General features: G+C 46.5%; 1 long non-coding RNA gene across 2 annotated transcripts in view; it reads right to left on the bottom strand.

Annotated features, from left to right (window-relative positions):
* LOC143270316 (uncharacterized) overlaps positions 1-7,701 on the bottom strand; it is a 40,680-nt gene extending 32,979 nt beyond the window's left edge. Inside the window, exon 1 of one of the 2 annotated variants that reach the window (XR_013047457.1) lies at positions 7,324-7,701. This is a non-coding gene — a long non-coding RNA (uncharacterized LOC143270316). Of the gene's footprint in view, positions 1-6,849; positions 7,279-7,323 lie in introns of those variants that run through there. The other variant, XR_013047456.1, reaches the window with a different exon arrangement.
* Between the last annotated feature and the right edge of the window lie 5,795 nt (positions 7,702-13,496).

The following is a 13,496-nucleotide window of genomic DNA, read 5'->3' as shown; positions in this document are numbered from 1 at the left end:
CCTGTCCTCTAGGCTCAGGGGCCCGAGCCATCAAGTACCACTGATATCCGCCTGATCCAGCTCCTGCTTTCTCTCCCTTCAACCAAAAGTAAACAAAGCCGAAGGTATTGCCATCCCCTCTGATATTGCACACAGATGCCAGGATTCGCTGTCTACCCAGACACCTCCTGGTCCTCTGCAGTCTGGTCTTGACCAAAGTAACTAGCTTGCACAGAACACAGAGAGACTTGATATTCTCCATAAATAATGCCCTGGCCTTGAACTCACAGAGATCCCCCTGCCTCTGCCTCCCAAGTGCTGGGATTAAAGGTGTGAGCCACCACTGCCCAGTGCCTCATTCCCAAATTTAAGAAGCACTGAGCAGCCTACGTCAAGGGGACATGTAGAGGCTAAGCCCCCCCCCCAAAACCCCATAAGACTTAACAGTGATGTGACGTCCATCTCACACTCTGACCCTTTCCTCGGTGAAACAACCTCTGTTTCCTCAGTTCCTTCAAAGGAATCGGTAGCTCAGTGGAAAGAAGAGACTGTAGCCTGGAGAAGGCAAGGGCTGGAGGGGTCACATCTCCCTCCAAAGCCAAGAGGGCCGGCAGGCTTTGTGGTGTGGCTGCTTACAGGTAGAGAGAGGAGCTACCCTGGGAGATGTCTACACTGTTGGATCTTGCAGTTAGTACCTCCCACTAGGGCCAGGTCTCCACTTTCAGACCTGCCTTGTTAACCAGAGGCTGGGAACTTCCGATCATCATACAGTGTTCTCTGGGAAAGGGCATCTCAAGAAATGTCAGTAAAACCAAGGCAATAGGATGGGGCTGGTTTGCTGGGCAGCGGCGGCGGCGGCGGTGGCGGCGGCGGCAGCGGCGGCGGCGGCGGCGGCGGCAGCACACGCCTTTAATCCCAGGACTGGGCAGATGCAGGCAGAGCTCTGTGAGTTCAAGGCTACCTTGGGCTACAGAGCAATTTCCAGGACAGCCAGAGCTACACAGAGAAACCCTGTCTCGAAAAACCAAAAAGAAAAAAAAAAAAAAGATGGGGCTGGTGACCAGCTCAGTGGAGAAAACACTGGCTATAGCAGACTGAAGACCAGAGCTTGTATCCTAAACACATGTGTGTAGTTGAAGCATGTCCCTAACGGGAAAGAGGAGGTGGAGATGGGAGGAACCCCCCACCACCCACCAAGAAGTTGGAAGGACCAGTTAGCCTGGTTTAGGCAACCGTGAATGAGAAAGACTGTCTCAAACAAGGTGGAAATGAGAAGTGAGACCCAAGATTGTCCTCTGGCTTCTACCTATCACATACACATACATACATACATACATACATACATACATACATACACATACACACATACACACACACACACACACACACACACACACACACACACACACACACACACCAAAGAAAAAGAAAAAAGCTGTGAAAGGCCATGTACCCCCTTCTCTTGAAGACGAAGCGCTTCTCACGGTGCTTGCCTTTCGGCAACACAACAGTAAAAGCTCCGCTGAGCAGCTCTCCAGCTCCAGCAGGTCCAGAGCCCACACCCTGCCCTCCTGCCCTGGCCAGGCCTCGGGAGATAAGGGAGGGGGGAGCTGGAATGCAAGGCTGAAGGCTCCATCCCTCGGTCTGCTGAAGTCAGCCAGCCGAGGCAGCGAGACCCAAGCTTCCACATCTGCTCATTTCTCGGGGCTCCTCCAGGCTCTGCCACAGATCCAATCTGATGGCTGTGTGCCTCTCCTGACGCAGGCCCACCTTCCTGTCCAAAGTCATGGTTCACCAGCAGACCTGACAGCAAAACTTGGGCCTCCTCAGGCCCTGGCGCTCCTGAGGTAGAAAAATGTCAAATAAAACCAACACGTGACACCACTCGCTCCAGAGAAAGAGGCATCTACACGCAGGTCCTTTGTGTCTTCCCTACAGACCGATTCCGTGTCTGCTCAGAAAATCACTTAGAATTTCTCTGCACTGGTTTCCGGTGCTAGATGCTGGGTACTGATAGTGAATGAGAGACACCATGGGCAGATACCCCGAGGAGTTTAGTGTGTGTAGAAGGAAAACAGAAATAACCAGCAGATGAGTACCAGATACTCACCGGGAACATTCCTGATACCTTTCTGGAAATCCTCACAGCCCAGGGTCACCTAGGCACAGAGGAGAAACTGGCCCCGCCCTAACCACAGGGCTGGACCACAGAGGACTCTGGGCGTAGCTCAGCAGGGCGGTGCATGTCTGTATTCTGAGCACTCCATGGACTAAGGCAGGGCAACTGCCATGAGTTAATGACTATGGCCTATAAAGTGAGAAAAAACTTCCAGGCCAGAGGGGTAGCAGCCTGGGTCTATGGAGAACTGTTCTAAGGGGTGAGTCCAAGACTGTTATGGCAGGAAAGATGGCAGCGGGCAGGTGGGCATGGTGCTGGAACAGTTGCTGAGAGTTCTTATCTTGATCAACAAGCAGAAGGCAGAGAAAAGGGCAACTGGGAACCTGGGAGCAAGTTGGTGTTTTGAAACCTCAAAGTCTGCCCCTCGTGAGGTGCCTCCTCCAACAAGGCCACACCTCCTAATCCTTCCCAAACAGTTCTACTAACCAGGGACCAAGCATTCAAACACATGAGCCTGTGGGGCCATTCACGTTCTAATAACCACAGACCAAGAAAAGAGCAAGCACCTGGCCTCAGGTAGATCCCAAACCTCAGAAACATGTCATGTACCATGTGCATGCATGCTTGGTGCCCAACGAGGCCAGAAGAGGGCATTGGATATCCTGGAACTGGAGTTACATATGGTTGCAAGCTACCATGTGGGTGCTGGGAATCAAGCCCGGGTTCTCTGCAAGAGCAACCCATGCTCTTAACCACTGAACGCTCTCTCTCTAGTCACTATTTTTATTTTATGTGTATGAGTTCTTCATTTGCTTGCATGTATGTATATCACATGTCTGCTCAGTGCCCAAGGAAGCCAGAAAAAGGGAACCAGATCCCCTGGAACTAGAATTACAGATGTTTGTGAGCAGACATGTGGATGCTGGGAACTGAAAGTCGGTCGGTCCTCTGGAAGAGCAGCCAGTGCTCCTAACCACTGAGCCACCTCTTCAGACCCCATGGTGTTCCTTACCTTCACTAATGTCCTGCTTTGGAGAATCACTTAGTTCCTGTGACTCTTATACCGTCACCTGGAATGTCACATCTGTATTGGGGGAGTCCTTCTCTCCCTCCATTTCTCCCAGGGGTAGGCACCTCCCCTGGGAATCAGAATGTCTGAGGAACAGGAGAAGGGCAGAGACAGCCAACCAGCAACCACATTCTCCGAGCCTGGCACCACCCCCAGGCAGAGCGCCACCATCACCAGCAGTGTGTGACCTCAATCTAACCTTTCATCACTCCAGAACATTGTTTCTCAACTGATTTTAGGAGGAACACAAAATGACCTTAGGGTTCTTTTTTTGGCAATATTTTATGTTTCTGAACATGACAAATTAAACAGTCTGGTCTGATAAAAACAAGTGCCACGTCCAAACTGTGAGGTACTTCTCCACTTGGGTTCTGGACTTCTACCTGCCCATGGCTAGTGCCAGTAGGGTCCCCTGGTACCTCCTAATCCCACCTGGTACCGACTCCAGGCCTGAGGCTCAAGGCTCCCTCCCCTGCAGGCTGGACGAAGCCTTGTCCTCGGTAGGTTTGCTGACATGACTTGACGCTATACTAACCACCTTTTTCTCCTCTGAGTGTGCCTTGGGACACAAGGTCATACCCAGAACACAGGGCGAAGGTAAAGCAGGAAGCTGTCAGCAGAGCAGAAAGACACGCTTTGTTTTGGGGTTTTGTTTTTGTTTTGTTTTTTTTTTCCCATTCCTGTCCCCACAGGGCCCAGCAGCTGCCAGGTGGTGTCACCGGGTCTCATTAGACCATCCCAGTGGCAGTGACTCAGCAGCCAGACTGGGCCTGAGAATGGGCATTTCTGAGGAGCCCTTGGATGATGCTGACGTTCTAGGCCACCGAGAACCGCTGTCCCCTTGCATCCAGAAGAGAACAGAAAACTGGTCCTTGGCCACACGCGTGACAGAAGCCCACTGACCTGGGCCACAAGTCCCCCTGTAGAAGGAGCTCAAAGGATGCTCTCAACAGCAGCCAGCACCACCCAGGCTGGCTCTGCAGAAGGAGGCAGGGAGCAGATCCATTACAGAGGACCAGAGGGGTGGTCAGAGGAACTGGCCGATGAGGCCTGAAAGCTGAGGGAGGGTCAACCATGCAGTGAGGTAGAGCTTAGAGGGTGATCAAGGGGCAAGAATAGATGGGTCTTCATAGACACTCATTGTACGTTCCTGTCTTAATGTCCTGTTGCTGTGAAGAGACACCATAACCAAGAAAACTATTCTAAGAAGAAAGCATTTAATTGGGAGCTGGCTTTCAGTTTCAGAGGTTTGGTCCATTGTCATCACGGCAGGGAGCATTGCAGGCATGCATACAGACACTAGAGCAGCGGCTGAGAGCTACATCCTGATCCTGATCCTTAGCCAGCGAGAAAGAGAGACTCTGGGCTTGGCACTGGCTTTTAAAACCTCAAAGACCACCCCTATTGACACACTTCCTCCAACCAGGCCACGCCTCTTAATCCTTTTAATCCTTCTCAAATAGTGCCACTCCCTGAGGACTAAGCATTCAAATGTATGAGCCTATGGGGGCCATTCTTATTCCAATTACCACAGTTCCTTAGAAAACAACAGCATATGGACACAGAGAAGAAGAATCAGGGAGAAGCAAGCAAGTCTGGACATTGTGCACATGACAGAGCCAAGAGTCTTGGGTGTCCACCATCAACCATAGAAACTGACAGGGCTGACATCTGTCAGAACAGAAGTGATGGCTCCAGGGAACAGGTTGTAAAGTCAGGATCAGGGATGACGGGAATGTCTTTAGTCTCAAAGCCAGGCAAAAAAAAAAAAACAAAAACCTAAATTAAAAGAAACTGTGACTGTGTGGGTTTAAATGGTCTTTCTGGGTTAGGGCATAGCTCAGTGGCAGATCGCTTGCCTAACATACACAAGGACCTGGCTAGGATGCCTGGTGCTGAAAAACAGCAAAGACACCACAGTGGCTAATTTCTTATTGATGCTGTAGGTCATCTAGTGGGACCTGGTACATGGACCTGACTCTGACGTCTACTGCTTCCACATGGATTCCACCATGTCCTTCAGTTTCTTAGACTTGGGTTTCCATGCATGACCATGTTGTAACACACAGACATGCTCAGTGCTGTAACCATACTTATCAGGACTGCCAGCTCACAGATAATGACTGACATGGAGACTTACTTTGAATTATTAAAACTTGGCCTTAGCTTAGGCTTGTCCTTAACTAGTTCTTCTAACTTAAATTAACCCATATTTTTTAATCTATGTGCTGTGGGATGGTCTGTATGTCAAATGTGTTGCTCTGATTGGTCAATAAATAAAACACTGCCAGGCAGTGGCCAGGCAGGAAGTATAGGCGGGACTAACAGAGAGGAGAATTGAGAGAACAGGAAGGCAGAGGGAGACTCTGCCAGCCATCACCATGACAAGCAGCATGTGAAGATGCTGGTAAGCCATGAGCCATGTGGCAAGGTATAGATTTATAGAAATGGATTAATTTAAGATGTAAGAACTAGATAGCTAGAAGCCTGAGCCATTAGGCTATACAGTTTGTAAATAATATAAGCATCTGTGTGTTTATTTTATAAGTGGGCTGTCAGACTACCAGGGCTTGGCAGGACCCTGAGAGAAAACTCTCCAGCTACATCCATGTTCTGGTCCTTGGTTTATTACCTCATCTCTGTACTGCCCATCTTCCTTCCTCCACATCTGGCTGGCAACTCCACCTTTCTTCCTCCCAGAGTTCTCTCTCTGCCTGGAAGTCCCACCTATTCTTTTTTGTCTAGCTATTGGCCATTCATCTTTTTATTACACCAATCACAGCAATACAGCTTCACACAGTGTATAAATAACCCACAACACAGTGCACCATGTGTGCTGATTTGCAGCACTATGTATCTTATTTTAAAAACAATAAACCATGGAACCAGTGGGTAATACAGTAGAGGGAGAGTTTCCCAAGTGCATTTTCATCTTTCATTCCCCCATAAACTCCATGCCAGACACTCTAGAAAATCTAAAGCTGGGGCAAGACAAAATGAAGCCACCTGCCTTGGTGTCAAACTCTGATTCCAAAGTTAGAATCCTCAAACAAGCACATCTCCAAATCTAGATTGCTCACTCTTGACTCCCTGCCCTTAAAACATTAAACACAGGCTCCAGAACAGTTCAAAGTGGAATATAAAAAGCTAAGGGTGTCTGTCACTTAGGGGTAGAGAGTGCTTGCCTACCATGTGCAAGGCCCTTAGTTCATCAGTCCCTAGCATCACAAATAAACAAAAAACAAAATAACAAGGAAACCCTTCCAATCTCTCCTTCCCCTTGACTGACCTAAGCAGCAGATTCTTCTTAAAACGTAACAAGCCAGTCCCACTGAAGAAAACTCCCAGGTTTGGAAGGAAGGAATCCAGCAAATGGACTTGGGTGGTCACATGAGCTCCAAATAGCAAGATCCCTGGGAGACAGGAGGCCAGCTCAAACAGGCTGAGCAGAAGGACCTGAAAACCGAAGGGGACTGTCCCAACCAGTCAGCTTTCAAGAAGAGGGCATCAAGAAGGTCCTTGCCCCAATCACCTTGAGAGTCACAGCATAAAAACTCCAACTTCAGAGCGAGCCAAGTGCCAGTGTTTATACAACCTAGTCAAGTGGTCATCCATCCACACAGCTTAGAGAGAAAAGAAGGTCAACACATCACATCAGCTTAGAGTTTGGAATAAAACCTACCTCTTCTGGCAAAGAAAGAAAAGCCCGCAGCAGCAAGCCCCAGACTGGACCTCCCAGTATCTCTGTCCTAGAACCTATCCCTGGAGTGGGAAGACAGCTGGATTGCTTTCTTTCTCTCATGATTAAATGAGAATTGTTCTTCCAAACAGTGTCAACTTCTATCCTGTACTGGGTATGTGGCAAATTACCTTGGCTCCCATGGGAAGCTAGGTTGTTAAGTCATGCTGAGTCACTGGGCTTCCAGTGACTGGGGAGGTCACCAGCAGGTTGAGGCAGGCTGGGGCTGGCAGTGTCCTCCTTGCCCTCCATGCCCACAAAGGCAGAGCTTGGAGTAAGTCCAAGAAGTGGTGCACACGGGCCGGCACACAGCAGGTCTCTCTCTCAGGACTGGAGGTGGCCCTGTCGGAGCTCCTAGGACCTGTTGCCAAGAGAATGCACAGAGGTGAAGCCAGTGAATGCGACGGAGAGACTCACCAGGAGAAATGTTCCCTCCAATAACAAACAGTGGGCCCGTTAGCATCAAAACAGAAAGATGACTTTGACTGAGTGTTTGCTGGTGTTTGCCTGTTTGCGAGAGGTCTCACGTGGCCAGGCCAGCCCTGAACTTGGATCATCCTTCCTCTACCTCCCAACTATTGGGATGATAGGAAAGTGCCAGAAGACCTGACCCAGGTTAGTATTTTTTAAATTGTCCACTGGGGGTGGGGAGGGCAATGATGTGGCTCAGTAAGTAAATAGACTTGCTGTTAAGGCTGACCATGTGAGTTCTGTAGCCACGTGATGGAAGGAGAGAACTGGTTCCCTGCAAGTTGTCCTCTGACCTCCACAGGCACGCTGGCTTGAGTGCATGCATGCACACACCACACACACACTCACACACATGCATACACACACGCACACACACATATACACAACAACAACAACAACAATATATGTGAATTTTTTTAAACCTATAGGCTGGGCAGATAGGGCAAGATTACCCAGAGGGCTGAGTCAAGAGGACTGAATAAACACAGCCTGGGCAACATGATGATACTTTGTCTCAAATAAATGAATGAAAATTTTAGAACTGCATCATTCCTTCTGATATTAAATTATCTTCACTAAATGAAACAAGCGAACAAAAAGGCAGGCATGGTGGCACACATCTTAAATCCAAGCACTGGGGAAGCAGAGGTAGATGGATCTCTGAGTTTGAGGCCAGCCTGGTTTACAGAGCAAGTTCCAGGAAAGCCAGGACTGTTACACAGAGAAACCCTGTCTCAGAAAACAAACAAACAAAAAAATGAATTGATTAATCCCATTGATGAATAGTGATATTTTCAGTGCTATAAGGTTAATTGCTATAGTTCCTTCGAAGTTCCCACAGCACCTCCATGTTGTCCTCCTTTTCCAGCATCACTGACCATAAGCAGCAATATGCGTAAAACTCTAGACAAAGCTGAGCTGCTGCCCATACCAGCCAGTGGACCCAGGCTCTCAAGGAGGGCATGTACAGGGCCAGCTACGGACTCCTTCAAGCCTAGCTCCAAGGTCAGAGTTCACTTCTGCATGAGCCAGGGGCGGCCAGGAATTCCTTCCATTGCTGCACAGGTGACCCCAGTCTTACAGGCCAGCCAGAGCCGGGCAGGACTGAACTACACAGTCACTGTTTCTTGAAGTCTGAAGGTCCTTCTGACCACTTGTCACCCTGAGCAGAACAGACACAGGATCGTCACCTGTGGGTGGCACTGCTGTGTTCTACTCCAGAGTAAACCTCACTAGCTACCCATATTTGACTGAAGAGAAAGGATGGGGAGAAAGGAAAGATGACGGGATGGGTTAATTAGGGACTTTGCTCCCTGATCTCTTAGCAGCTCTGTGACCTCAGAGCTGTTGCTTGGCCTCTCTGAGCCTTGGTTCTTCATTCACCCTTAGGCTGGATTCCCCAAGGCTTAGCTGCTTCCCTTGGTTGTCTGCCCCCCTCTCTACTGCAGCCAAGTTCAAGTGCAGTGAGCAGAGAAAATAAGCGTTCCTCCTCCAAACAGTGGAATTTCAGGAAGGGGTGGGTATGTGCTGTGGAATAATCCTTCTGTACACTGTGAAGATTTGTCACTGTGATTGGCTTAATAAAGAAGCTGACTGGCCAACAGCTGAACAGAATAAAGTCAGGCGGGAAAGCCAACTGAAAATGATGGGAAGGATAAGGGCAGAGTCTGGAGTCACCAGCCAGACGCAGAGGGAGCAGGAGATGAATGTGCCATGCTGATAAAGGTATTGCCACATGGCAGAGTGTAAATAAGGAATATGGGTTAACTTAAAATGTAAGAGTTTAGTTAGTAATAAGCCTGAGCTATTGACCCAACATTTATATTTATATTAAGCCTCCAAGTCAAGTATTTGGGAAGCAGCTACTAGGTATTTGAGACCAGGCAGATGGGAAAGAAATATCTGACTACATATGGTGTTCCAATGTGGGGGCAGAAATTTCCACATAAGACCTGACAAAGCTTTAAAAAGGATTCTAGACACACAAGAATGGAGTCAAGCACAGCTTCTTGGTAACGGTCTTTCCTCTGATAGGCTCTGTTTGCTGGTGGCGGTGAGCAGAGGTGCAGCTCCTTTAAGAAATGGCTTCCTGATTCAACGTTAACTGCAACACCTGTGCTGCTCTTTTAAGAGGCCCTGCTACTGAGCACTTGGAGTTTATGAGCAGCGGGTGCCTCACTACTCAGCGGCAGTGTGGACCCAAAGGCTTCCCAGAGTTGGGGTGGTAAACATGGTTCCCAGAGCTGGCAGTAAATGTACCCCCGCCATAAGACTAGCCTCTCAGGGAACCAAGGAATAGGGAAGAGCCAGCCGCCAAAGCTGCTGCTTTATTCCTAGCCACGCTGCTTACAAGTTTAAAGACTCATGTGGTCAGCAAAAGATAGGCAATAAAGACAAACTCAGACAAAACAAACAAACAAACAAAAAAAAATCTCTAAACAGGTTACAGTGTGTTTAAAAATATATCTAGGCTTGGAAGAGAAAAGAAAAAGAGTAAAGAAAGTCCTTAAAAAAGGAACAGAGTAATAAAAAATGTAATAAGCCACATAAAGATGAAAAATACAGAGTCTGGATTATGTATAATATTGTGTTGTCTTTAAATTTTTTGGCTGCTAAGAGACCTTGGATTATGAAAACTACTGTATTAAACCAACCTATATATTTTTAAATTATCTTGACTTCAAAATTTAAGTCGAAAAACATGTTACTTTGGGGGAGAGGTTATGCTTTTATTTCCACAGGAAATGATATTTTATTCTGGGTTAAGAAAAATTAGATTTGCCGGGCGGTGGTGGCACATGCCTTTAATCCCAGCACTCGGGAGGCAGAGCCAGGTGGACTCCTGTGAGTTCGAGGCCAGCATGGGCTACCAAGTGAGTTCCAGGAAAGGCGCAAAGCTACACAAAGAAACCCTGTCTCGAAAAGCCAAAAAAAAAAAAAAAAAAAAAAAAAGAAAAGAAAGAAAGAAAGAAAGAAAGAAAGAAAGAAAGAAAGAAAGAAAGAAAGAAAGAAAGAAAGAAAAGAAAAGTTAGATTTGATCAAGGAAGACCTCCTGAAAAATCTCCAATGGGAACAGACTTTTTTTATGCAGTATTTCATAGTGCCTCTGTTGCAGTTTCCTCTGAGTTCTGCATCCAGAATGGTCTTAAGGCTGCTGGCTGAGATGATCCAGCCTCAGAGACTACTCCAGTCAGGACTTGACCATGATCTTGAACTTTCTCATGTTCCCCCAAAGATTACCAGCACCCCCAATCAACAGGAATTAGTCTAGAAAACTGCACCCACATTCCCCAAAAAAAAATGGTTTATAGATATTTATTATCATTTTAGGGAGGTTGGTTACAAGTTGTCATGGGCCAGGCAGTTGTGGCACACGCCTTTAATCCAGCACTCAGGGGGTATAGCTAGGCAGATCTCTGTGAGTTCATGGCCATCCTGATCTACAGAGCAAAATCCAGGACAGGTACCAAAACTACACAGAGAAACCCTGTCTCAAAAAAAAAAAAATGCAAGTTGTTATGGATAATGGTGAGGAAATAAACTAAACAAAACAGATTAGAGTCACGAATCTTGTTCTAAAAAGATAAAGGGAGATATAGAAATGATAGGATAAAAGGTAGATTATCAAACCTACTTTAATCAAAAAAACAACTATTAATCTTACACATTTTATATTAGTATGATTTTAGTTTATTGATACAAATTTAAAGTTAATTTTGTTATATGTATATTTCTACTCTTTTAAAGATATTATGTTTATGCAGCTCATTTAAAAATGTAATGTAGCCGGGCAGTGGTGGCTCATGCCTTTAATCCCAGCACTCGGGAGGCAGAGGCAGGTGGATCTCTATGAGTTCGAGGCCAGCCTGGTCTACAAAGTGAGTTCCAGGAAAGGCGCAAAGCTACACAGAGAAACCCTGTCTAGAGGGGGAATAAATGTAATGTATACTTAAGAAATACAGATTAATAGTCATCTATAATAGTCAAACCTATAGTCATGTTAGTTAGGTTTTCTAGGTATACAAAGATATCTTTCAGATAGATGGGTCATCTTCAAACACTTCAAAGACCCACAGAATATGTCATTTAAATGTTTTAATAACTCAGACTTTTCATGACAGTGAGACATGTCTGCTTCTGGCAGCATCAATCTACTTCAGAGAAAATGATGGGCATCAAAGAGACTCCATATGGGGTTTGTTTTCTTTATAGCAAAAGCTAGCCACGTGGACAGAGAAACTGCCCTTGCTTCAATTGCTGACAGTTACTGTCCAAACTGGACCAGCAGGACACAAAGAAGGCAACTGCTGAGCTTTGTCAAGACAAGATAAGACAGTCCTTCAAAATTTCTTGCTTCACAGGAAAGTCTGTCAGATGTGCTAGGCCTGTAGACCAAAGATGGATGCCCCAACGTTGCAGAGAACTTTGGGTGACTGTCCAAGCAGCATGATGACCCTGTTATTAGGTAACATTTCATCCTCCTGGAGTCTTTGATGGAGTTAAAGACTAGATAAACTTACAGTTTTTCTTAGTTATAATAAAAAAGGTAAATTAGATTGAGACTTTAGACTCACCAAGAGAAGATAGATAAAATATTTTCTCTAATTTTGTCAAATACAAATAGACTAGATATTGTCACTGTAATTCTTACTTAATAACTCTTTTTATTGTATACAATTTTGCTATGTTAAAGTTAAAGCCTTCGTTTTTAATTAGACAAAAAGGAAGAAATGCTGTGGAATAATCCTTTTGTACACTGTGAAGATCTGTCGCTGTGATTGGTTTAATAAACAAGCTGACTAGCCAATAGCTGAACAGGACAAAGTTAGGCAGCGGGAAGGCCAAATTGAGAATGCTGGGAAAGAAAAAGGTGGAGTCAGGGTCACCAGCCAGACACAGAAGGAGCCAGAGATAAACATGCCATTCTAATAAAAGTACTACCACATGGCAGAGTGTAAATAAGGGATATGGGTTAACTTAATATGTAAGAGCTAGTTAGTAATAAGCCTGAGCTATTGGCCAAGCATTTATAAGTAATATTAAGCCTTTCAGTCAATTATTTGGGAAGCAGCTGCTAGGTATTTGGGAATAGGAAGACAGGAGAGAATGTCTGATAACAGGTATGCCCTCCAAATGCAAGGTAAGCCCTGCTTTAACCAAAAGCAACCAGATCACTGAGACCAGCCCTTGGCAGGCGTGGACTCCAAGCGCCTAAAAAAATAAACTCATGCCTCCCCCTCCAATGAGACTGGGATGATATGCCTGAAAGGCAGGCAGGGAAAGAACCCAAAACTGGTCTAGGGAGGCACCTGGGCAACTCCAGGCACTTTGAACATTAATATCACACACCTGCTGATTGCAAAAAGAGAAGCCATCTAAATTTCTTAGCCTCATTACTGGGAGATTACATGTACATGCCATAGAGGGCAGCAAGTGTTCTGGTTTTCTCACAGCCAATGGAGCAGGCCTGGCTGCCTGAGCATGGTGTTTAAAGGGTTCTGAGGAAATACGTAGTTGCCATCTCACCATGTCAAGACTTCTGAGTTTTGAGGTGTGAGCCCATCTATCCTCACAAGGCTCCAGGAAGTTTTGTTTTGTTTTGGTTTTGGTTTTTCGAGACAGGGTTTCTCTGTGTAGCTTTGTGCCTTTCCTAGATCTCGCTCTGTAGACCAGGCTGGCCTTGAACTCACAGAGATCTGCCTACCTCTGCCTTCTGAGTGCTGGGATTAAAGGTGTGCACCACTACCGCCCGGCTGGCTCTAGGAAGTTAAGGACCTACTGCCATGACTCAAGATCTGTATCCTGCCCACACTCACACACTCAGCTTAGGAGGAACCCCAGGTCTGCCACCAAAGGACAAAAAAGGGTAGGCCTCTACTTATATATGAAGTAGCTAGAACGGTCAGATCCATGGAGACCAAGAAGGGCAGCAGCCACCCAGGCCAGTGTGGGGGAAACAGGATGTTTGCCTACTGAGTTCCGAGTTTCACTTGGAAAAGGCAGAAAGCTGTGAGAGGTGGTTGTGGTGATGGTGGTACAGGGAGGTAACTACACATGATGCCATTGAAATACGCAGTTTAAAATAGCTAAAATGAAGCTGGGCACAGTCGGACACAACT

Source organism: Peromyscus maniculatus, chromosome 22, assembly GCF_049852395.1.
Source record: "Peromyscus maniculatus bairdii isolate BWxNUB_F1_BW_parent chromosome 22, HU_Pman_BW_mat_3.1, whole genome shotgun sequence".
Taxonomy (NCBI): domain Eukaryota; kingdom Metazoa; phylum Chordata; class Mammalia; order Rodentia; family Cricetidae; genus Peromyscus; species Peromyscus maniculatus.
The sequence above is the reverse complement of the archived record's forward strand: the minus strand, read 5'-3'. Positions and strand labels throughout refer to the sequence as shown.